At 36.2% G+C, this 25303-nt stretch overlaps 1 protein-coding gene across 1 annotated transcript in view; it reads left to right on the top strand.

Annotated features, from left to right (window-relative positions):
• The window catches only part of LRP1B (LDL receptor related protein 1B), a 2241805-nt gene that overhangs the window by 1203581 nt on the left and 1012921 nt on the right, over nt 1-25303 (top strand). The window lies entirely within an intron of this gene.

Raw genomic sequence — 25303 nt, 5'->3', positions numbered from 1 at the left:
AATTCTAATCTGGCATAAAACAGGAGCTGTACTTAAACCTATTTTCAACCAGGATTCATCAAATCTATAAAATTTATATTAAAAAATATGGAATATTGAAATCATTGAATAAAGACTTTTTACATTTGTTTCAGTTCAATTGCTCAGTCGTGTCCGACTCTTTGCGACCCCATGAATCACAGCACGCCAGACCTCCCTGTACATCACCAACTCCCAGAGTTCACCCAAACCCATGTCCTTTGTGTCGGTGATACCATCCAACCATTTCATTCTCTGTCGTCCCCTTCTTCTCCTGCTCCCAATCCCTCCCAGTATCAGAGTCTTTTCCAGTGAGTCAACTCGTCGCATGAGTGGCCAAAGTATTGGCATTTCAGCTTTAGCATCAGTCCTTCCAATGAACACCCAGGACTGATCTCCTTTAGAATGGACTGGGTAGATTTCCTTGCAGTCCAAGGGACTCTCAAGATCTTCTCCAACACCACAGTCCAGAAGCATCAATTCTTCGGCGATCAGCTTTCTTCACAGTTGAACTCTCACATCCATACCTGACCACGGGAAAAACCATAGCCTTGACTAGACAGACCTTTGTTGTCAAAGTAATGTCGCCGCTTTTTAATATGCTATCTAGGTTGGTCATAACTTTCCTTCCAAGGAGTAAGCGTCTTTTAATTTCATGGCTGCAATCAGCATCTGCAGTGATTTTGGAACCCCCCAAAATAAAGTCTGACACTGTTTCTACTGTTTCCCCATCTATTTGCCATGAAGTGATGAGATCTGATGCCATGATCTTAGTTTTCTGAATGTTGAGCTTTAAGCCAACTTTTTCACTCTCCTCTTTCACTTTCATCAAGAGACTTTTTAGTTCCTCTTCACTTTCTGCCATAAGGGTGGTGTCATTGCATATCTGAGGTTATTGATATTTCTCCCAGCAATCTTGATACCAGCTTGTCCTTCTTCCAGCCCAGCGTTCCTCAAGATGTACTCTGCATCTAAGTTAAACAAACAGGGTGACAATACACAACCTTGATGTACTCCTTTTCCTATTTGGAACCAGTCTGTTTTTACATGTGCAGTTCTAACTGTTTCTTCCTGACCTACACACAGGTTTCTCAAGAGGCAGATCTGGTGGTCTCGTATTCCCATCTCTTTCAGAATTTTCAGTTTGTTGTGATCCAGTCAACATCTTTGGCATAGTCAATGAAGCAGAAATAGACGTTTTTCTGGAACTCTCTTGCTTTTTCCATGATCCAGCGGATGTTGGCAGTTTGATCTTTGGTTCCTCTGCCTTTTCTAAAACCATTTTGAACATTTGGAATTTCACAGTTCACGTATTGCTGAAGCCTGGCTTGGAGAATTTTGAGCATTACTTTACTAGCATGTGAGATGAGTGCAGTTGTGCAGTAGTTTGAGTATTCTTTGTCATTACCTTTCTTTGGGATTGGAATGAAAACTGACCTTTTCCAGTCCTGTGGCCATTGCTGAGTTTTCCAAATTTGCTAGCATATTGAGTGCAGCACTTTCACAGCATCATTTTTCAGTATTTGAAATAGCTCAACTGGAATTCCATTACCTCCACCAGCTTTATTTATAGTGATGCTTTCTAAGGCCCACTTGACTTCACATTCCAAGATGTCTGGCTCTAGGTCAGTGATCACACCATCGTGATTATCTTGGTCATAAAGATCTTTTTTGTACAGTTCTTCTGTGTATTCTTGCCACCTCTTAATATCTTCTGCTTCTGTTAGGTCCATACCATTTCTGTCCTTTATCGAGCCCATCTTTGCATGAAATGTTCCCTTGGTATCTCTAATTTTCTTGAAAAGATCTCTAATCTTTCCTATTCTGTTGTTTTCCTCTATTTCTTTGCATTGATCACTGAGGAAGGCTTTCTTATCTCTCCTTGCTATTCTTTGGAACTCTGCCTTCAGATGCTTATATCTCTCCTTTTATCCTTTGCTTTTCACTTCTCTTCTTTTCACAGATATTTGTAAGGCCTCCCCAGACAGCCATTTTGCTTTTTTACATTTCTTTTCCATGAGGATGGTCTTGGTCCCTGTCTCCTATACAATGTCACGAACCTCTGTCCATAGTTCATCAGGCACTCTATTTATCAGTCTAGTCCCTTAAATCTATTTTTCACTTCCACTGTATAATCATAAGGGATTTGATTTAGGTCATATCTGAATGGTATAGTGGTTTTCCCTACTTTCTTCAATCTAGTTAGTAACAGTATAAAAAGCAACTTAACAGCAAGAAAAATTCACTGCCTATAGCTTCTATAATTAAGTCAAATTTATACATTCACAAAACTTTTTAATTTATTTATGTCCTAGTTTCTCAGCACATGAAAAAGAGTAGGAATTTCTGAATTTGTTCACTTGTTTTTCTTTTAACCAATATTTATAACTCTTCTAGCTAGATGAAGGAATCTTGTTTTTGTTTCACTATTTTTCTATCAGCACTAAGATGATTGGTTATTCTTCTTGATAAGCTAACCACAGAGGATTGGGAGATTTTTCTAAACAAAGAATGATACATATAGAGTGAATGAATCACTACTAACTATTTTGGGGCTCTTGGCCAAAATTTCTAATTGAGTTATTTTCTGTTGACCTGGTATAAGGACCCTTAACATAGATCCCTAGCATTAGGAAAGACACTACCCGTTGATTTGACTTTGCACTTAATTGATATCCTTGTCTTGAATTATTTCATAAGATATCCTGATTATAAGAATCTCACCTCTTTCCACTATCATATTATTGCAGACACTGTAGGTCCCTACATGTCCCTTTGCTGTTGTCACTTTAAAGAGTAATGGCCCAACTTTTAACCACCAACTCTTGTACTTCTTTGCCAGGGGCTTCCACTCAGAGCTCCAACTCCTTTGTTGTCTGGTGGTAGGTCAGACATGGCAGGGAATTAAGCCTCAAAGCTCTAACCTCAACCATAACAGATGGGAGGTACTATATAAATATTCCAGCTCCCTTTCCATTTAACTGAGATAGCTCTAAGATACCCCAGTTTCTGAAGTTTCCTCAATAGAAGTCAACCCTAGTCACCTACCATGGGAGCTGGTTTCACAGTAACTCCTCAGGGGGTCCATTCCTTTGCTTGTTCACTTCTCCATTCTCCTACTGGTGTTTTCTTTCATTCCTTCCTTGTACCCTAATCCTTGCCATAGGGTTTGTGTCTTGGAAACCCAAAATAACATACACCTACCAGAATGCATTGAAAGGATGCTAACACTGTGCACAGCTCAGAGTATTATACTACTGTTATAATATTTGGAGGAAAAGAAAACCTATAGAGTTCCTGTCAAATATAATCACCTTACTTACATCTTCCAGATTTCAAATCACTTACACAAAACACTTTATTGTAGTTTTTTCAAACATTATACAAAATAGCATATTAGGTTATCAGTATTTAATTATTCTCAGTGAACTAGATTACAAAAGAATATATTAACTAAGTATTGGGATTACATGAGTTTTAGCCAGGTAGGAAATGAGTGGAATTTGGTAGTGAAATGAAGGAGGCTAACACAGTAAGAAAGATATTCAGAGGGATTCAAATCACAGAAAACAGTCCTACACATTGAGCCTCCAGAAATAACAGCCCGCTGTGCCCGAAGGATTGCTGTGAATATTGTTGCTGCTATTAGCCTTCAATTTGGACTTTAATGGATTTTAGACTCTACAAGACTGCATCTCTTTCTAAGGATATTCACATGTTGAGAGAATATTGCCAGGTAGTCACTTAAAATATTGGGAGGTTTCATGTGACTCCATTTTCTCTGAAACTGTCTGTAAAAGTCACAGAAAAGCTTTATAAGACTGATAAAGGTATAACATGTGTGACTTTTGTTTGCTTGTTTTCTTTTTTAAGGTGTAGACAAATTGTTTTTTCTTGTCTCAGAAGACTCTACATCTAACTGGTTATGGCCCTTGGGTATTATCTTCTAACATAAATTACCAAAGCAAAGCATGACATCCCTAGTCATTTTGACATTGATTTTATAGGACCAATATATTTATTTATTTTTTTTACTTGACACACCAGAGAGTTGCTTTCTCTGACAGCACCTGAAACAAGTACTGAGACCATACTTCTGTTCACCTTGCCCTTTCTAGCAGTACCTGTCATAGAGTCTCCAAAGAGTAGTCACTCAGTAATGCTGCCAGCTGACAAAGGCAAAATGACCGTAGTCTTCCTATGGCTTATGACCTCCTGAAAGAAATGTAAGTCACTTTCATTCCACATAATAATAAGCTGCCTATGAGCACTGATGGAAGAAAGGCTTGTAGCAGCTAAGTTTCAAATGTATTTCTCTAGAAATCTCCTGGTCTGGAGCCCTCATTTTCAAGGAGAACTTTTTTTTTTTTTAAATTGGCTTGTGAACAATATATTTTTCTTAAAATTTGATTTTCCCCTTTGTTATTTAGAATGGTTTCAAAAACTTCTTCTTTGTGGAAATGAGAGCACTTCAGCAATTTCCCGAAGATTGTATAAGGATTTCTGTTTGCAGGTGGAAAAATTCTAATGCCCCACCCAAAGCCAAATTCCCTGCTCAACAGAATAAGCATGTGGAAAGAAAATGTCTTCTTCCCTCCTTGCTCCACCAGAAAGCAATTTGCTGGACTAAAAAGATAGCAAGACTTAGAAAACTAAGGTGTAAGTCTCCCTTTTATCCACATTATATACATTTGGTCAAATTATATTATCGCTTTGAATTTTAGTTTCCTAAGAATAATATCTGTCATCAAATACATGTTGCAAGGGTTAAAAATAAGGCATATGTGAGAGTATTTTCAGTGTCTTATCCATGATGGTAGTTCTGTGAACAGGACTAGTATGTGAAGCTCCATGGGCTCAAATCCTTCTCTGGGATTTGCACAACTTCTAGCTCATCCTGATCTTCCAGGCAGACACCTAGTCTCTCTTTATGTCATCATTCAAGCTTCACATTCTTAAGTTTTCCTGGAATACCCCTGGCAGATGTAGGCATCTTCATCTCCCCTTGAGAGCCCTGCTCATCTTGAGTGCTCCTTGTTTGTTTGCATGAATTATTTCCTACAGCTCTCTGAGTTCTTTGATAGAAGGAACTGTGTCTTTTTATCTATCTGGCTATGGTTCATTATACATTGCTGTACCCTAATATGTACTCTATGAATATCTGGTGGTTGAATGTACATCAAGCAGGTGAATAAAAATGACTAAGAATGTTTATAAACTGCATACTGAGATCATCATTCACCATTACATAGGTGGGATATGATCCCTTTTAGAAAGTCTAAACTGAATGGTGAAATTTTCCTTCTATAGAATTTTTTGGTAGAATGGCCAAGTTGTCCCTTTTTGCTTTATTTTTGGTGTCTGATAAACTGACTGAGGGATAGAAAGAAAGCAGGAAGCAGAATGATTACAAGTCGAAAGTAATGAATATCACCCTATTCTATGTGCTAGATACTAGCAGAATGCATGACACTGAATAAATGCTAAATGGTAATTTTAAATGAATTGGCATCAGTCTTCTTTGTGACACTGGGTAAATGCTACATTATATTTTATTTTTAATTTTTTTAATTGGAGGCTAATTACTTTACAATATTATATTGGTTGGTTTTGCCATACATTGAAATGAATCTGCCACGGGTGTACATGTATTCCACATTTTGAACCCACCTCCCACATCCCTCCCCATCCCATCCCTCTGGTTCATCCCAGTGCACCAGCCCAGAGTATCCTGTATCATGCGTCGAGCCTGGACTGGTGATTCGTATCACATATGATAATACACATGTTTCAATGCCATTCTCCCAAAACATCCCACCCTCACCTTCTCCCACAGAGTCCCAAAGACTGTTCTATATATCTGTGTCTCTTTTGCTGTCTCATATACAGGGTGAAGGTTACCATCTTTCTAAATTCCATATAAATGCATTAGTATACTGTATTAGTGTTTTTCTTTCTGGCTTACTTCACTCTGTATAATAGGCTCCATTTCATCCACCTCATTAGAACTGATTAAAATGTATTCTTTTTAATGGCTGAATAATACTCCATTGTGTATATGTACCAAAGCTTTTTTATTCATTCGTCTGCAGATGGACATCTAGGTTGCTTCCATGTCCTGGCTATTATAAACAGTGCTGCAATGAACATTGGAGTACATGTGTTTCTTTCAATTCTGATTTCCTCGGTGTGTATGCCCAGGAGTGCGATTGCTGGGTCATATGGTAGTTCTATTTCCAGTTTTTTAAGGAATCTCCACACTGTTCTCCATAGTGGCTGTACTAGTTTGCATTCCCACCAAGAGTGTAAGAGGGTTCCCTTTTCTCCACACCCTCTCCAGCATTTATTGCATGTAGACTTTTGGATAGCAGCCATTCTGACTGGTGTGAAATGGTATCTCATTGTGGTTTTGATTTGCATTTCTCTGATTATGAGGGATGTTGAGCATTTTTTCATGTGTTTGTTAGCCATGTTTATGTCTTCTTTGGAGAAATGTCTGTTTAGTTCTTTGGCCCATTTTTTGATTGGGTCAATTATTTTTCTGGAATTGATTTGCAGGAGCTGTTTGTATATTTTGGAGATTAATCCTTTATCAGTTGCTTCATTTGCTATTATTTTCTCCCATTCGGAAGGTGTCTTTTCACCTTGCTTATAGTTTCCTTTGCTGTGCAGAAGCTTTTGATTTTAATTAGGTCTCATTTGTTTATTTTTGCTTTTATTTCCAATATTCTGGGAGGTGGGTCTTGGAGGATCCTGCTGTGATTTATGTCGGAGAGTGTTTTGCCTACATTCTCCTCCAGGAGTTTTATAGAATCTGGTCTTACATTCAGCTCTCTAATCCATTTTGAGTTTATTTTGGTGTATGGTGTTCTCAAGTGCACACGGAACCTTTTCCAGGATAGATCACATCCTGGGCCATAAATCTAGCCTTGGTTAATTCAAAAAAATTGAAATCATTCCAAGCATCTTTTCTGACCACAATGCAGTAAGATTAGCTCTCAATTACGGGAGAAAAATCATTAAAAATGCCAACATATGGAGGCTGAACAACACGCTGCTGAATAATAACAAATCATAGAAGAAATCAAAATATGCATAGAAATGAATGAAAATGAAAACACAACAACCCAAAACCTCTGGGACACTGTAAAAGCAGTGCTAAGGGGGAAGTTCATAGCAATACAGGCACACCTCAAGAAACAAGAAAAAAGTCAACTAAATAACCTAACTCTACATCTAAAGAAACTAGAAAAGGAAGAAATGAAGAACCCCAGAGTAAGTAGAAGGAAAGAAATCTTAAAAATTAAGGCAGAGATAAATGCAAAAGAAACAAAAGAGACCATAGCAAAAATCAACAAAGCCAAAAGCTGGTTCTTTGAGAGGGTAAATAAAATTGACAAACCACTAGCCAGACTCATCAAGAAACAAAGGGAGAAGAACCAAATCAATAAAATTAGAAATGAAAATGGAGAGATCACAACCAACAACACAGAAATACAAAGGATTATTAGAGAATACTATCAGCAATTATATGGCAATAAAATGAATAACCTGGAAGAAATGGACAAATTCCTAGAAAAGTACACCTTGCCAAAACTGAACCAGGAAGAAATAGAAAATCTGAACAGACCCATCACAAGCACGGAACTAGAGGCTGTAATCAGAAATCTTCCAGCAAACAAAAGCCCAGGTCCAGACGGCTTCACAGCTGAATTCTAACAACAATTTAGAGAAGAGCTAACACCTATTCTACTCAAACTCTTCCAGAAAATTGCTGAGGAAGGGACACTTCCAAACTCATTCTATGAGGCCACCATCACACTAATCCCAAAACCTGGTAAAGATCCCACAAAAAAAGAAAACTACAGGCCAATATCACTGATGAACATAGATGCAAAAATCCTTAACAAAATTCTAGTAATCAGAATCCAACAACACATTAAGAAGATCATACATCATGGCCAAGTGGGCTTTATCCCAGGAATGCAAGGATTCTTCAATAACTGCAAATCAATCAACATAACACACCACATTAACAAACTGAAAAATAAAAATCATATGATTATCTCAATAGAAGCAGAGAAAGCCTTCGACAAAATTCAACATCCATTTATGATAAAAACTCTCCAGAAAGTGGGAATAGAAGGGACATACCTCAACATAATAAAAGCTATATATGACAAACCCATAGCAAACAATATCCTCAACGGTGAAAAACTGAAAGCATTTCCCCTTAAGTCAGGAACAAGATAAGGGTGCCCACTCTCACCACTACTATTCAACATAGTTCTGGAAGTTTTGGCTACAGCAATCAGAACAGAAAAAGACATAAAAGGAATACAAATTGGAAAAGAAGTAAAACTTTCACTATTTGCTGATGACATGATCCTCTATACAAAAAACCCTAAAGACTCTACCAGAAAACTACTAGAGCTAATCAATGAATACAGTACAGTTGCAGGATATAAAATCAACACACAGAAATCCCTTGCATTCCTATACACTAATAATGAGAAAATAGAAAGAGAAATTAAGGAAACTATTCCATTCACTGTTGCAATGAAAAGAATTAAATAATGAGGAATATATCTACCTAAAGAAACAAAAGACTTGTACATAGAAAACTATAGAACACTAGTGAAAGTAATCAAAGAGGACACTAATAGATGGAGAAATATACCATGTTCGTGGATTGGAAGAATAAATATTGTGAAAATGAGTATACTACCCAAAGTAATTTATACATTCAATGCAAACCCTATCAAGCTACCAATGATATTTTTCACAGAACTTGAACAAATAATCTCACAGTTTGTATGGAAATAAAAAAAACCTCGAATAGCCAAAGCAATCTTGAGGAAGAAGAATGGAACTGGGGGAATTAACCTGCCGGACTTCAGGCTCTACTACAAAGCCACAGTCATCAAGACAGTATGGTACTGGCATAAAGACAGAAATATAGATCAGTGGAACAAAATAGAAAGCCCAGAGATAAATCCATGCACCTATGGACACCTTATCTTTGACAAAGGAGGCAAGAATATAAAATGGAGAAAAGACAGTCTCTTTAACAAGTGGTGCTGGGAAAACTGGTCAGCCACTCGTAAAAGAATGAAACTAGAACACTTCCTAACACAAAGAGTTTGATAATTTTTTCATGAAATTAATTTACCTGAACTTAGTGCTTTAACTTTAACCAGTTACCTTTCATAATGATTATACTCACATGAGCATTTATGTGCATACTGGTTTAGGTTATAACAGAAATAGAGAAATCTGTCTTTAGAAAGCTTCTCATCACTCTTGATTAAAGGAGAGGGAAGGAAGAGAGGAAGAAGGGAAGGGAATATTAAAAAAATAAAAACAAAAAACGCACAGATTATGGGATTTTAGAGCATCAGTCTTTGCATGGTTACATAACATGCTCACATTAACAAAAACTTGTGAATCTGTTGTGTTCTCAGCATTTTGACACACTTTACATATAAATGTTACTGACCAGGTTCTTAGCCTCCTTAATCAATAGAAATTGATAAGCAGTCAGACAAATTCAGAAAAGGCTAATATTTATTGGGGCTACTGTTGCAGCAGGAGGGAGCAAAAACAAGGAACACTTTTTCATGCTCCTTCAATGAGGCAGGGGTAATTGGCTCCTTATATGGGATGAGGGTAGGGATGGGTCTAGGGTTCAGGTTGGCAGGGTGGCTTAAGTGATCTGCCCTCCACCTTGGTGGTGCTGTGTGAGTTTTTGATCTTTTTGTATCTTGTTCATAATTTGCCCCAACTGCACATATATGCAGTTATTTTTAGTCCCTTATAGTTTCTTTGTATTTTGTTGTTTAGGAGACATTTGTCTAAGTGCGAGCACTGCAGCAAAGGGTCCAGGCCCCAGCCTTTTTACAAGGGTTATCATCTTTATTTACAAATATAGGAAAAGCAATGAATAATGCACTTTCATCAATTAACCTTTCACAGTCTCTCAGCACATTATGGCTCTACCTACAGTTATTTCAGCAGTCCAAATACTCTGTAGAAATTAAAAAATACAGTTGTTATTGCTGTTACTTGTTTTTCAGACAAAACTATTTTATATACTATGGAGACAACTGACTTTTTTTTTTTTCCTAAAGCTTTTGCCTTCTATTTGGAAAAGCAAGGTAGAAAGTCTAAATGCCATTTTTTATAAAAATATTTATAAGTGATAGTTAAAAATTCACACAATAAAAACTATAAGAGCTTTAGTTTTTTAAGCTTAAATAAAAAGAGAGAGAGAGAACTGGAAACACTGGGAGGAAATTGAGCACAGCACATGTCCATAAACGAAGATATCTCAAGTTTGATACCAAATCTTGTAACAACTTATCTGTATATGATCCTGGGCAAAAACACTTTATCTCTCCAGCTCTTATAATTTAGTAATTCAAGGTGGAGAAAAGATAATTTCATTAGGGTAGTACAGATACAACATTAGCTCAGAGTTTATTTTTATTTGGTACAATTTACCACTGCATTTTAAACTTTATTTTTTTTGATAGCATCACTTGAAGTAAATCTTTGTTAACCATTCCTTGTTTCTGGTTAGCAGACCCATTACTTAACATAATAGTTTGAAAGTGGCCTTTGAGAAGGCCACTTCTCACATTCCCTATGAGGACTTTAAGGCCATGTTTGAGCAAAGAGAGAACACTTCTTTCTTTATGGTTGCTTCATTACTTTTCTCTGTCTCTCTCTCCTCCATACCTTTTATCTTTATCACTATCTCTATTTATCTCCCTCTCTCCTGACAAGCTTTTCCTGCTGCACTCATACATTCCTTAAACATAGCTAACCAGTTCCCTGAATGTATCTGTCATTCAAGTCAGAAGTCACTACGAGCTTCTTGTGTCATATTTTAAAAATAAAGTCAGAAAACCTGATTCACTCGCAACCAGTTTTTTGGATATCGAATGGCTAGCTAACCACTACCGGTCTAAAACAGGGAAAGGAGTCAGGGGTAGGAAGGACTACGGTGTAAAGGATATTGTGCTATAGGAGCTAAATCTTGTGGGGAAAGGACTGCTCCCGTGAAGAAAACAGAAGGAAAAAAAAAAATCATGGACTGATTTAAACATTCCAAACTAAGTTTCCTAATCATAACATTCTGTATTTTACAAAGAGTATCAATGTATCAATGTCAGAGGCCAGGTTCATGGTGGAAAAAACAGTTTATTTAGAATATCCTGGTTACTGGTCAGTTGGATATTAAGTCATAAAGCCTTAAGCTAGCCCACTAGATCACCGAATCATTTTCATTCAGCTGCACAACTTTCATTTTTCTTTTATAAATATTTGGAAACACTTTTGCCTCACAATTTAATTTCTAAAGTTGTAAAACCATATTATAGTGACTATGTAAAAACTGTTATTTGGATAATTTACTTTATGGAATATAGATCATCCTGGACTTATAATGGGGTTATTTCACAATATCCATCAGAAATGCATGTAATATTGCTATCCTACCAAGCATCATAGCTTATCCTAGCTTACCTTTAACAGTCTCTGAACTCTTATATTAACCTACAATTGGGCATAATCATCTAACACAAAGTCTTTTATGAAATAAAGTATTGAATATCTTATGTGATTTGTTGAACACTATATGGAAAGTGTCATACAGAAGGGCTAGATGGGTATAGAATGGCTGTAAGTGTATAGTTCATTTCCTATACACGTGCTCCTGTGATTGACTGGGGGCTGTGACTGACTCCAGTGCCCAGCATCGTCTGAGAGTCAGTACTGCAGATGCTGATTGCAGCCATGAAATTAAAAGACGCTTACTCCTTGGAAGGAAAGTTATGACCAACCTTGATAGTATATTAAAAAGCAGAGATATTATTTTGCCAACAAAGGTCCGTCTACTCAGGCTATGGTTTTTCCTGTGGTCGTGTATGGATGTGAGAGTTGGACTGTGAAGAAAGCTGATCGCCAAAGAATTGATGCTTTTGAACTGTGGTGTTGGAGAAGACTCTTGAGAGTCCCTTGTACTGCAAGGAGATCCAACCAGTCCATTCTAAAGGAGCTCAATCCTGGGTGTTCATTGGAAGGACTGATGCTAAAGTTGAAGCTCCAATACTTTGGCCATCTCATGCGATGAGTTGACTCACTGGAAAAGACTCTGATGCTGGGAAAGATTGGGGGCAGGAGTAGAAGGGACGACAGAGAATGAGACAGCTGGATGGCATCACCGACTCTGTGGACATGAGTTTGAGTGAACTCTGGGAGTTGGTGATGGACAGGGAGGCCTGGCGTGCTGTGATTCATGGGGTCACGGAGAGTCGGACATGACTGAGTGACTGAACTGAACTGAACTGAACAACATATGGCTAGCTCAGGAAAAGATTAAAAGTCAAATTTTGGAGTACATTAGCTCCCTCACCCCGCCCCTCCCCACACACTTATCTACAAAGGATACATTCTAAGATCCCTACTGAATGACTAAAATTGGGGATAGTACTGAGCCCTTTATGTACCCTTTTACTGTCCTGATGAGTGGGTAGCATACACCGCATGGATGTGCTGACAAAGGGATGATTCACACTCCGAGTGGGACAGAGCAAAGCAGTGTGAGGTTTTATTACACTACTAAAAATGGTTCATCATTTAAAGCTTATGAATTGTATCTGAAATTTTCAATTTAATATTTTTGAACCACAAATGACTATGGTAGCTAAAACCTCACAAAATGAAACCATGGATAAGGTGGGGTACTATGTGGCCTCTAGTCACTGATTATCACTTTCATGCTATTAAATAGTCAGAAAATCATAAATTGAACCATAATAATTCAGGGATTATATATATGCATTGCATATATATATATATATATATATATATATATATTTGACAGTTTGATTGGCAGATGGAGATTGCATTTATTTCCAATAATTCATTGATTTTATTCATAATGGAGTATGAACTTTGTTATTCTACTTGTGCTGTTTCCTGTGTAAAGCAAAATAAAGTTTGGGAGCTTTTATCGAGGAAATTAGTCATATATGGATGTGAGAGCTGGACTATAAAGAAAGCTGAGTGCCAAAGAATTTTAATTGATGCTTTTGAACCGTGGTGTTGGAGAAGACTTTTGAGAGTCCCTTGGATTGCAAGGAGATCCAACCAGTCCATCCTAAAGGAAATCAGTCCAGAATGTTCATTGGAAGGACTGATGTTGAAGCTGAAATTCTAGTACTTTAGCCATCTGATTCAAAGAGCTGACTCACTTGAAAAGACACTGATGCTGGGAAAGATTGAAGGTGGGAGGAGAAGGGGATGACAGAGGATGAGATGGTTAGATGGCATCACCCACTCAATGAACATGAGTTTGAGTGAACTCTAGTAGTTGGTGATGGACAGGGAGACCTGGCATGCTGCAGTCCATGGGGTTGCAAAGAGACAGGAATGACCAAGCAACTGAACTGAACTGAATTGATCGAGGAAATTATATATATATTTTAATCTTAGACTTCTTAATTTGCCAAGTATTGCTAAAAAATAGTGATTACTCAGATAACTTTTCCTTTCATTTAAACAAAATAAAATTAATTTATAGTAGTTTCACATATATTTTTAAAACTTCCAACTTTCCTACGTAATAACTTCGTAGTACATTTGTTATCTGTGGAATATTTGACTTCCCTTTTTCCTGTAGTTTTGATAGGTGTTTCAGTTACTATTTTTCTTAACTGTGAATATTTATCACATAAGAATTTTCCAGTTATAAATGTTAGAAAACTCCATTCAAATCAGCTTAAGCAGAAAAGATGAAATTTAATTGCTCAGATTTCTGAATAAACAAGCGGTGCTTCCTTTGGTGTGGCAGGATTTAGGGGTCTAAAATATGTCCTTGGGACCTCTGTTTTCTCCATTTGGTTTACTGAACAAATGTGGTTTATTGATACTCTAATTTCCAGTTAGTTGAACTGTTAATATCTATTAAATATTTTAAATTCACATTTAATGGTAGAGTATTCTCCCAAATAGTTTTTAGGCACTCTATTTGTCAAAGTTCCACCAGAAAAAAAAAAAAAAAAAGAACCAGTAGGATTTATAAAAAAAATTTTTTTTCCCCTAAGGAATTGGTATATACAGGTGTGGGTGCTAGCTAGTTAAATGAAAATCCTTAGGGCAGACAGTCACAAAGGCAGCCTGGAAGTCTTGAACAAGGGCTGATGCTACAGTCCACATTTAAATTTTCTCCTTCAGGGAAGTTTTGGTTCTGCTTTTAAAATTTTCAATTGATTAAATCAAGCCCATTCAAATTATTGAGGATAATCTTAGATGATAATTATATATACAAAACATCTTCTTAGTAACAGCTGAATTGGTGTTTGATTGAACTGGAGACTATATCCTGTTAAATTGATATATAAAGTTGAATATTATAGACACTGATTTAGAAGAAGAATGTCATGAAGTTTGAGCAGCAGACAATAACCTAGGAAACTTTCTAATACAAGATTTAAATAATTTGTTCTCTTTGAAAAACTAATTGGCTTCCATGTTAGAAATTACTAAAATTCAGAAAAGATTACCAGGATCGAATAGCCTGTGTGTCTGCGCTTAGTTTTTTAGTTGTTTCTGACTCTGTGATCCTTTAGACTAAGCTGCCAGGCTCTTCTGTCCATGGGGATTTTCAGGCAAGAATACTGAAGTGGGTTACCATTTCCTTTTCCAGGGGATCGAACCTGACTTTCCTGTCTCCTTCATGGCAGGCAGATTCTTTACCTTCTGAGCCATCAGGGAAGCCCCTCGAATAGCCCACTATTTTTAATTCTTTGAGTATGACACTAATAAGAATTTGTTAGTAGACATTGCTTCTATCAGTTAACAATTTGCACTTACCCAAGCAGATCATCTCTGAGTATTTCTTCATAAGTTATGACGCATATTTATCTTCAATAATCTTGTTCCTCATTCCCTCCAGAAGTAGAGATTAGATACGTTAGAATCCTCTGTTGTAGTCCCAGAATCTTGAGCTCAGGAGATACCAAATGAGTAATATATCTGGGAAGAAATAATGAATAGGGATGAGGAAGGAAAGCTGGCCAAAAATATTTTGCCATTGTTAATAACGTTAGAGTGAATAAGTTAGTGCATGTAGTGTCTCTTATTTGTGAAAATTCATCTTCAAGATAAATTTCTGGAACAATTATTGTTGGATGAAAGAGATTTTACATGCATATTTAATTTTATTAGGTACTCCCCAAATTCCCACCACAATAATTGTAGAAGACAGAGATTTCAGCAAGATATCTAGATGATTATTGTGTACAAAAAAACTTGAGAATCACTGTTTAGAACATGGATATTTACCTTTGGGAGTATTAACTTTTTGTCCAAAAACACCTGTAGGAATAAATATCTCCTGGCCTACTTGTCAATTTGCACAGCCTGAAAAACTAGTTATGGATGGAGACCCTAAAGGTCATCCTGGTCAAGAAACCCTAGTCTAGAAGCATCTAGCAATTATCACAATCCCTGTTTTGCCAGGGGCTTTGGGCTTCCCTTGTGGCTCAGCTGGTAAAGAATCCACTGGCAATTCAGGAAAACTGAGTTTGATCCCTGGGTTGGGAAGATCCCCTGGAAAGGGAAAGACCACCCGGGGAAAGGCCAGTATTCTGGCCTGGAGAATTCCATGGACTGTACAGAGTCAGACGTGACTGAGTGACTTTTACTTTCCCTCATAGCTCATTTGGTAAAGAATCTGCCTGCAATGCAGGAGACCCAGGTTCAACTCTGAGTCAGGAAGATCCCCTGGAGAAGTAAATGACAAACCACTCCAGTATTCTTGCCTGGAGAATCTCACGGACAGAAGAATCTGGCAGTTACAGTCCATGGGATCACAAGTGTCAGACACGACTTAGCGACTAAACCTCTACCACCACTGTTTTGCCAAAAGAGCAAGAACAGTCGTTTCCCTTCATCAGCTTCCTTTAGCCTCTGCAGTCTTAACCAAACTTAGTCTACACTTAATGCTGCATTTCAGCTTAAAACTAAACCAAGGCATTTGAATAATGTCACTTATGAAGAAGTTATTACTTTACAGGATGTTTGCCTTATTTTTCCTAGTATATACCTGCTTTTCACAGCTAGAAAAGTGAATATCAAAGAAATCTTTATTTTCTACATTGTGGTTTTATCTCTGTAACCATATGATTTTATCATCATTGCAATATTATCACACATTTTATCACAACGGCAGACTGAGACAAGCATCCAAGTATAAACAATAAATAATATATTAAAAATTACTATGCTGCAGTTAAGTTTTATTTTCACGTTGCTGCTTTTTCCTCCGTTTAGTAAGAATTTAAAATAGAAACTGACAGTTCAGCTAACTGGTAATTAGCATAGCAGTGAACCAGATTTGTTCAGCAGTCCACAACTTCATGGATACTTACCTTAGCTGCTTCTGAGACAGCCATCTGTGTTATTTCATCTCAGAAAAATGCGTTTATAAACCAGTAGGATACCCTTAGTGTGGAAATTAGGTTATACATCTCTGCATATTTCAAAGAACAACTTTTTACATCCAGTATATTACTCCAAATATTCTACTATTCCACATGAATCAAGTATATTGAGCATGAGCTTTTGAGTACTGACATCCTGCATTCTGACCCCTGAAGAAGACCTGAGATAGTGTTGCCCTTGGTCATGGAAAGTAATATGCCCAAATTGTAAAATCCTTTCCTCATATTAAATTCAGTGACACCTTGCAATCTTATGCCTGGCAGATTTCCTGAGAAAAATCTGAAGGCTCAGTATACTCCATAAATATATTTTGGGAAATTTATTATAGAGCTAGAATGCTCCTCTCTAATCACCCTTGTTTTCACCCAATTAACTGTCAAGTCCTGTTGATATAGACCCCAAAATACTCCTTGACATTTCTCTCTTCTTTCCCATTTACCCGTATGCTAATGCTTATCTACCATATTGGTATCTCCTTATCTAATCTTCCAACATTTTGAGTCCATCTTCCTCACAGGGGACAGTATAATCTTTAAATTCATGTTGATTATATAAATATCCTTCTTTAAAGTAAACAAAGAAACAAAACTTTGTTATATTCTGGAAGTAAATGGTATAAATCCCTTAGAGATACATGCAAATGCTGTTATAATCTGGTATCTACAGGTAGGTAGAAATTAATATTGAGATGTCATTAAAACCTAAAATTGGCCAGATATAGGAATACCAGATCTTACCATGATCTAATATCACTATTCCCTATAAATTCTCTAAAGAGAATTATGTACAAAAGACGGCAAATCAATAAAACTGAGGCCAAGCAATAATTTATTATTAGCTAATGCTTTAGGAACAAAGAATTTCAGTGGGCTATGCTGAATAATGTGGAAAACCAACTTATTTACATACCCTACAATGGCCTTATCCATATTTTTTGCCCTTTTAGCATGCTTTTAAGTCTGTTTTAGATTTTCTTTTTTATTACGAGGGGGTGAATTCAGAGCTTATATATATATATTTATGTAGAGAGACCGAGAAACAATATGGGCAGATACTTGGTTCAGTCATGAGTATATAGTCCTGAATAAAGCATATATAGTCTTTTTCCTCTTATAGATTATAATCTACTTAGTCAACAGATCTTAAACTAACCACTGCATGTGTGTGTGTATGTATGTTTGTGTGTATCTGTTTTATGCAATTAAATAAGAAAGAATGTGATGAAAATACAGAATGCCATGAGATTTTATCAGGCAGACCTAACTGATACGTGCAAAACAGGAAAGGTCTTTCACAGAAATTGACATTTAAGTTAAAAGCTAAAGCCAATTATGGAATAGTGAGGTAGAAATTACTTTCCAGACTTGGGGACAAGATATGTCTCCTGGAGAAAGGAAGAAATGGAGAAAGGAAGAAATTGTGTAGATTGTTTAATGAATTGAAAGATGGCCAAGTTATTTGAATTATATAGAAGAATACTATTAGATGTAGGTATTAAAACTGAGAAAGTGTATCTCCAGACACAGCTGGAGAGATAGGTAGAGACTAAATTATCTGACTGTTTGGGGCAATGTTGAGAATATGAAGTTTTATTCTGATTGTTATCAACAGTTGTAGGAGGATTTTAATAATACATAGTTTACCTTGAGAATGGGTGCTGTCATTGATACGGTCTATTAATGAGACTCTCGAAAAAACATGAGATGTTATAAGATAAGAAGAGAGTAGCATTCTGGAATTAGCATTAGAGGAGGCACTGATTTTAGATCTACTCCTGAGGTTCTTATAAGAAGCCCACATTTTCTGTGACTGCTGGTAAAGGATGAGCTCAAGAGATGCTAAATCTCAGTAAAAGCAAAAAGGAGGAATTAACATTCAAAGTTTAATCTTTGATATTGGGGACTTTGTGATCATAGAATAGAAGATTCAGAGGGTAGGTCAGAAGTGTTTGGGTAGGAAGAGAGGATGTTGTATCTGTGGACAGATGTTATGCTGCCCTGTACTTTAGGCAGAGACCTGTGTAAATAAGGGTGAGGATATTGAAAACTTACATCTGGAATATAGATGAGTTTAAAGGTTTCAATTACAACTTGAGAAAAATGGCTGCCTGAAAATCAAAATGTTAGGACAAGTACATCATTATCTTTTAGGTGATTAGATGTGGTAGTTCCAGTTTAAGTGTAGTCACATATGGGTGGTAGACATGAATGAGTAAATATAAACCAAGTATCAGGCAACACCACTCCAGGGAAAACCAGTTATTTATTCCATTGTGTCCCCATCTGTGTTAAACATTGATGAAAAAGCTATGTGATAAAGATAAAAAAAATAATAATGGGGGCTTCACAATTTGCCCTCAGCACAGGAGACCCAGATATGTGGTTTGATCCCTGGGCCGGGAAGTTTCCCTGGAGGAGGAAATGGCAACCCAGTCCAGTAATCTTGACTGGAGAATCCCACTGGAGTTGGAAAAGAGTCAGAGATGACTGAATGACTAAACAAAAACAATAATAATAATATGCAAATCTTTTTACATTTTTTTCCTTTGTTTACAGTGGCAAGCTTATTAGTTGCTGAATAACTTCTAGCTCTCAGAATATGGAAAGATGAAAAAAAAAGGGAATAAAATCTTAAAAGATAAATTTGCTTGAAATAATGTTAAAAAAATGAGTTAGAGGCAGGGTTGGGATAGGATGGAGATTGATAGAGTTCATATTTGAATTTGTGAAAGTGTTTAGAGAGCTCAGAATTGGGAAGAACATTTGAAAATCTGTTGATATGTCCTGAGTAATATATTGAGCTTTTAAAAAATGAAGAAAGATGATTTTTAAAAAATTATTATCCATTATTAATATCTTTCTTTTCTGTTTTCATGGGAGATTACAGAAAAAATTTAGATGCTTTCTATTTATATATCTATATATATTTATGCCATGTTGGGGTTACATGAGGGCTACATGTGAACATTATAAAATGATTCCTTTACGTAGAGTTGGCATTTCAATGTTTTTCCTAAGGCAGTAAAAGTTTTGATTATTCAGAATCTTTAGTACAAGAGTTATCTGAATCTTTAATAAGATATTAAACAATGTAGTGTTTTACTTATGGCACATTAGCTTCCAAGTACAGAAACCCCCCACCAAAGCCACTCAAATGTATATAGATCTCCAACAGGCTGTGATAACTCCTATGTTTACCTACCTGAGGACATGAAATTAAAACAGACTCCTAGAGAATTTCTTGCCCAAAGACTGCATGGCTCCTTCCACCCTGTTTATATCTTGTGACTCCTCTATATCTATGATCATGCTCTGGTCCTCCTCCTGTCTGTACCCCACCCCACCTCACCCCATCCCACCCTCCACCCTTGTTGGCAGAGCTGCCCACTAGGTGAGCTCCATACCGTTTGGTATAGATTCATGAGAGAAAGGGTCAGAGTGAGTCAGCTTAGCCTATAATTTTATTTTGCTTGCATCAAATGTCCCCAAGGTGGTGGGGGGGGATGGGGAAGGGATAATATTGCCACATAGGGATGCCACTCTCAGGAACACTAACTGAGTGGGGCAGATTCGGGTAAATGAGGATGTTGATTGAGTAAGTCATGTTGACTGATGTATCTAATTCATTAACACTTCCAGCAGAATTATTAGTGGGGGTGTTTCCAGAATATAGAATAGCCAGCTGCTAACAGGAACCTGTATGTCAAGTTTAATTTCTGTGTGTTTATGTACGAACTGAAAACGAAATTCAAGAGAGATTTTTTCAAACAATGAAAGCAAAAACCCCAACCAAGTAAAAATCAATAAATTACTGTCTTGAACAATCTTGGCTAGACAGAGAAAGTAGTTGATGTATCTTCTACATCCCTTAAGTAGCAGGAGCTAATAGAAATTGAATTAAAACCTGTTACTCTGAAGACTCATTACTCTTTAATATTCACAATTGCATTTTAGAGTTACAGTGATAAATATTTAATATTTTGACTTTAATTCAGAGTATACTTTAATTACTCCATAAAATGTAGAAAATCACTTTCTTGTTCAATTTCTGTAAACACAATGGAAGAAAAATAAAGTATTAATATTGATGCTTTTTGGATAGCATAGATATTTTTAAAACAAGACCAAAAACTGATGCTTCTAATGTAATTGTTATTAAGAAAAATACATATATTTTTCCTGAAATGTGAAGATATGAAGTTCTCTAACGCTAGATTAAAAACATGGAGAGTGTGTTAGGCCCTTATTAGAACGATGATTTTTTTTTTTAATTTAGCAATATATGGCCTTTGAGTTTTATGCCTCATTCCTTTCTTATTTATTTCTTAACCAAAATCTTGTTGTATAACCTCATTTCTAAACAGTTAAATGAATGATAGATAATTACATTGTGAGAACTTTGAAAATTTCTAAATTCCAACTTTAAGCTATAACCAAAATGTTAGAGGTAAGAATGATGACGCAAAGCCAGAGTTGACCATATAGTTAAAGGATATGGAAGGGGACTTCCACAGTGGTCCAGTGGTTAAGACCCTGTGCTCCCAATGCAGGGTGCCAGGTTTGATCCCTGGTCAGGGAACTAATTTCCACATGCCACAACTAAGATTCAGTTCAGTTCAGTTCAGTCACTCAGTCGTGTCCGACTCTGCAACACCATGAATCACAGCACGCCAGGCTTCCCTGTCCATCACCAACTCCCGGAGTTCACTCAAACCCACCTCCATCGAGTCGGTGATGCCATCCAGCCATCTCATTCTCTGTCGTCCCCTTCTCCTCCTGCTCCCAATCCCTCCCAGCATCAGAATCTTCTCCAGTGAGTCAACTCTTTGCATGAGGTGGCCAAAGTATTGGAGCTTCAGCTTTAGCATCAGTCCTTCACCAAATGAATGAATGAATACTTAAGAAAAAGTTGCAGCTTTATTAAAAAAAAAAAAAAAGATGTAGGTAGGACTCTGGTATGCTTAAATTTCCCTTTGTCATTTTGGACAAAGTACAAAAATATGGAAGAATCACTTAAAGCAGATATCACTTGGAAAAGTAAGCCTTATTTTTAATCTGTTAAAGAAAAAACAACAAAAAAAGCACATGTTTTAAGACATCAGTATGTATAACAATTGCTTTGCTTTAAAGCATAAGGATGTTTGAGGCCATAACTCTGAAAGCACAGTGTTCTGTCTCTGTCAGTCAGTACTCCCTTTGTGACTTTTGATTTATGTCTGGCAAGTTTATCAACAATATTCAAAGTTTCTTACTATCCCCAATTGTATAAAATACTTATATGTCTATAGTAAGACAGGGCTAGTCATGTAATCAACAGGGACGTCAGATAAAATCAATTTCCCATATGAAATGAGATAAGGAAGTCAATATGACAAACTCCTATTTACTCCAGCTGTCAAATTATGATTAAGGAGTTGGATGAATAATTAAAAGTTTGAAAGAAATTTTCCTTTCCTTTATGAACTAATAGTTAAGCATGCGTTAGAGACAGTAGCTGGGATGTTGTTTCACTTTAATTTTTGTGTTAGTGGGAATTGAATCAAATGGCATTCAAAAAGGAAGTTAAGAACTAGAGAATAGAAATCTCAATTTAATTTCTTCTACTTTCTAGAGAATAAAAAAATAATTGGTACTATGGGAAAGAACAGGACAATAGGAAATGTTAGTAGTGTAATCCTGAGAGAATGGGGTATAGGACAAATTTGGGAATGGTCTCCACCAGCCACCATGAGTTTGATATGCAGACTGCTACATAGGCAGCTCCTTGGCTGTACTGGAAGCAGCAGAGGATGCTTGGTTCTTGTGAGAGGAGATGCTGAAAGGATGACTGAAAACCCTGGAAATTAAGTTAAGTGTTCAGAAAACACTGAATAAGATGGGATAAAGGAGATTTCAAACTACCATCTGTGCTTCATTTTAGGGAATTTCTTGAATAGAACATAGGCTTACCATTGGTTTCTAAACCCAGAGGCATAAATAATAATGTATAAAGCTATTACATTTCAGTTCAAAAAGCATAAAGTAATCCAATTATGAGAAAAATTAGGCAGACTCAAGATAGGGATATTAGAGATTTCTGTGGTGGTCCAGAGATTAAGACTTTGCTTTCCAATGCAGGGGATGTGTGTTGAGAGGTTAAGATCCCACATGCCTTAGAGTCAAAAAACCAAAACATAAAACAGAAGCAATATTATAACAAATTCAATAAAGATTTTAAAAATGGTCCACATCAAAATTTAAAAAAAAAAAGAGAGAGATTCTTCAAAACAACTCATGTTTATACTTTAGAAATAACAAAAAACAATGCAAGGCTAAATATCTATTCAAAATTAAAGGAGTCTAGAGAGAAAAGACAATTAAGAGAAATACATAATTTTGGATTGGATGCTAAATTACAGAAAAAAAGAAATTTTTACTGTATACAACATTATTACTGAACAGGCTATATTTGAATAAAATCTACATATTGTAGCAGTGTTAAATGCATCAATTTTGTTAGATGTACTATGGTTATAAAAGAGAATGTCCTGGTACTTAGGAGATGCACACTGAAATCTTAGTTGAGGAGGGTCATCATTTCTGCAATTTAGTGTCAAATGGTTCAGATGGTACTAAAAATGCCCAGAGGAACAAAAGTTGAAAATCTGGTGAATCTAGGTGAAAGGTATACACATTATTCTACAATCCTTACAACTTTTCTGTAAGTTTAAATTATTTCAAAAGAATGCATTAAAAACAAAAGGCAAGACAAATATGTGTGTCATGGTTCTGACAAGTTGTCCATGTGGACTTGGAATCTATTTCATCTGTAAAATAGAAATAATCTGACCTTTCTATCTCACAAACATTTATTAAGATCAGTGAGATCATTGGATTCATTCTTTATAAGAAAGATAAGAGTGATTTTATCAAACCCTAGCTATACTTCACAAATGAAATTTAGTTATGTTTCAGACAGTTAAAACAGTAGGAGATAATTTTAAACTAAAATTAAACTGTATTAAAACAAGCAAAGAAACATATACAGTTATAATGATAGTCACAATATGTGACTATGGATATTTATTGCTTGCAGATTTATGTTCTTAGTGCTACTATCCTGGAGAACCCTTTCAATTCTTGCATTTCACTTATAAGTGAACTGAGCTTATCATAGTATTCTCAAATCTGAGGAAGTTTAATTTGATGGAAAGACCTTGTTTTATATCACCACTCAGCACTGATCTGCTTTTGCTGGAAGTTCAATGACAAATTCTTCACTGTTTCTTCTAACTCAATGCTATTTCACATACCCAAAGTCCTCCTGTTCTTTTGGTTTTACATTTTCATTAAGACAGCAAAATTTTGATGAATCATATATTTATAATTTTCTTTCATACTTTTCTTAAGCTTATTCAGAGTTGCCTCAACCAGTTTTATTATGTCCTGTAATTAAGATAAGAATCATTTGAATCACCCCTGCAATAATAGGTTAGTATCACTGAAAATCTTCTTGGACAAATTATTTACATTTTCCCAACCTCCTTTATTATCATCAGATTCACTTTTCCTCTATAAATAAACTTTTTTTTTTCAGGCAGAAGAACCAAAAATCACTAGTATTCTAACAAATACCAAACTCAATGACATCTTCTTAATTCGTATTCTTTTTTTTTTTAATCTTTTTTTATTTTGTGTAGTGACTGACCCAGCCAGCCACTCCAATTCTTTATCAGGGAACTTTTCTCCTTTAGGCCTCTATAAGAGTCTGTATCTTTAATCATAACCTCTAATCTTGTTTGGTTTTCTTTCTTCAAAAATATGCCTCCAGGCTTCTTGTCTTGGCACTCTTCTCTTTTTGTCTTTTTAGGATCACATCTAATGAAGTCACCTCATGGTGACTTGAGAGAAGTTCTAATCTCGAGACTCATCTTTCCTATTCAGCCTCATGTAGATAGTTGGAATTCCCTTTTTCATGTCACTATACATAGTCTATATACAGCATGCTAAACACTGGGCCAGAGCCTCCGACTGTCTGTGACAAAGACGAGCTACCTGCACACCAGCATCTATCTGGTCTGTGCAATGGACCAGTTGGAAAAGAAAACTATAAAGGGACAGGCATTTTGGTATGAGGTGAGAAAGAGAGTTTTTATGATAAGAACAGTGGACAGTATTCTATAGTAAGAAAGAGGTAAACTGGTAATCTTAATAGTAACTGAACTTGAGATGGCCACGAACAAATTGATTAAGAAGTGAAGAAAGAGAAGATGAAAGATGGAAGCAGGAAGAGATTGTGGTAAAGACGAGAGAGAGGGAGAGAGTAAGAAAGGTAACTAACGAGCCATCATAGGAGTAGAAGTTTGAGTATTTAGCATGATGATAAAATGTACCGTATACCCCTTTATTTCTTCTTCACTGGAATAGAAATCTCTTCACTTGAATGGAATGTCACTTGAAAAACATTTTTTTAACTTATTGTGATCGTTTTCTTTTCCCCCAGGAGAAATTAGGATAAAACTAATTTTATTTTTTTAAATTATTGTGATAAATTGATCTTTCAAAATATTTGGGGGAATATATACTCACAATAAAATCTGGCTCACACTACACATGCATTAAAAATTAGTCACAGCTTCCCATAGCAAAAGAGGTAAATTAATGCCTAGATAATATTCCTTAGTATTGAAAGATACCCCATACTGTGAAATGACGCAACAGTGTTGAGACAGGTAACTAAAAACTAATTCACCAAGTTAGCAAAATCGAATATTCTATACTCTAGGTAATCTTAA

The sequence above is a fragment of the Moschus berezovskii genome, chromosome 2 (assembly GCF_049115385.1).
Source record: "Moschus berezovskii isolate FMDL1 chromosome 2, NW_MosBer_1.0, whole genome shotgun sequence".
Lineage (NCBI taxonomy): Eukaryota > Metazoa > Chordata > Mammalia > Artiodactyla > Moschidae > Moschus > Moschus berezovskii.
The sequence above is the reverse complement of the archived record's forward strand: the minus strand, read 5'-3'. Positions and strand labels throughout refer to the sequence as shown.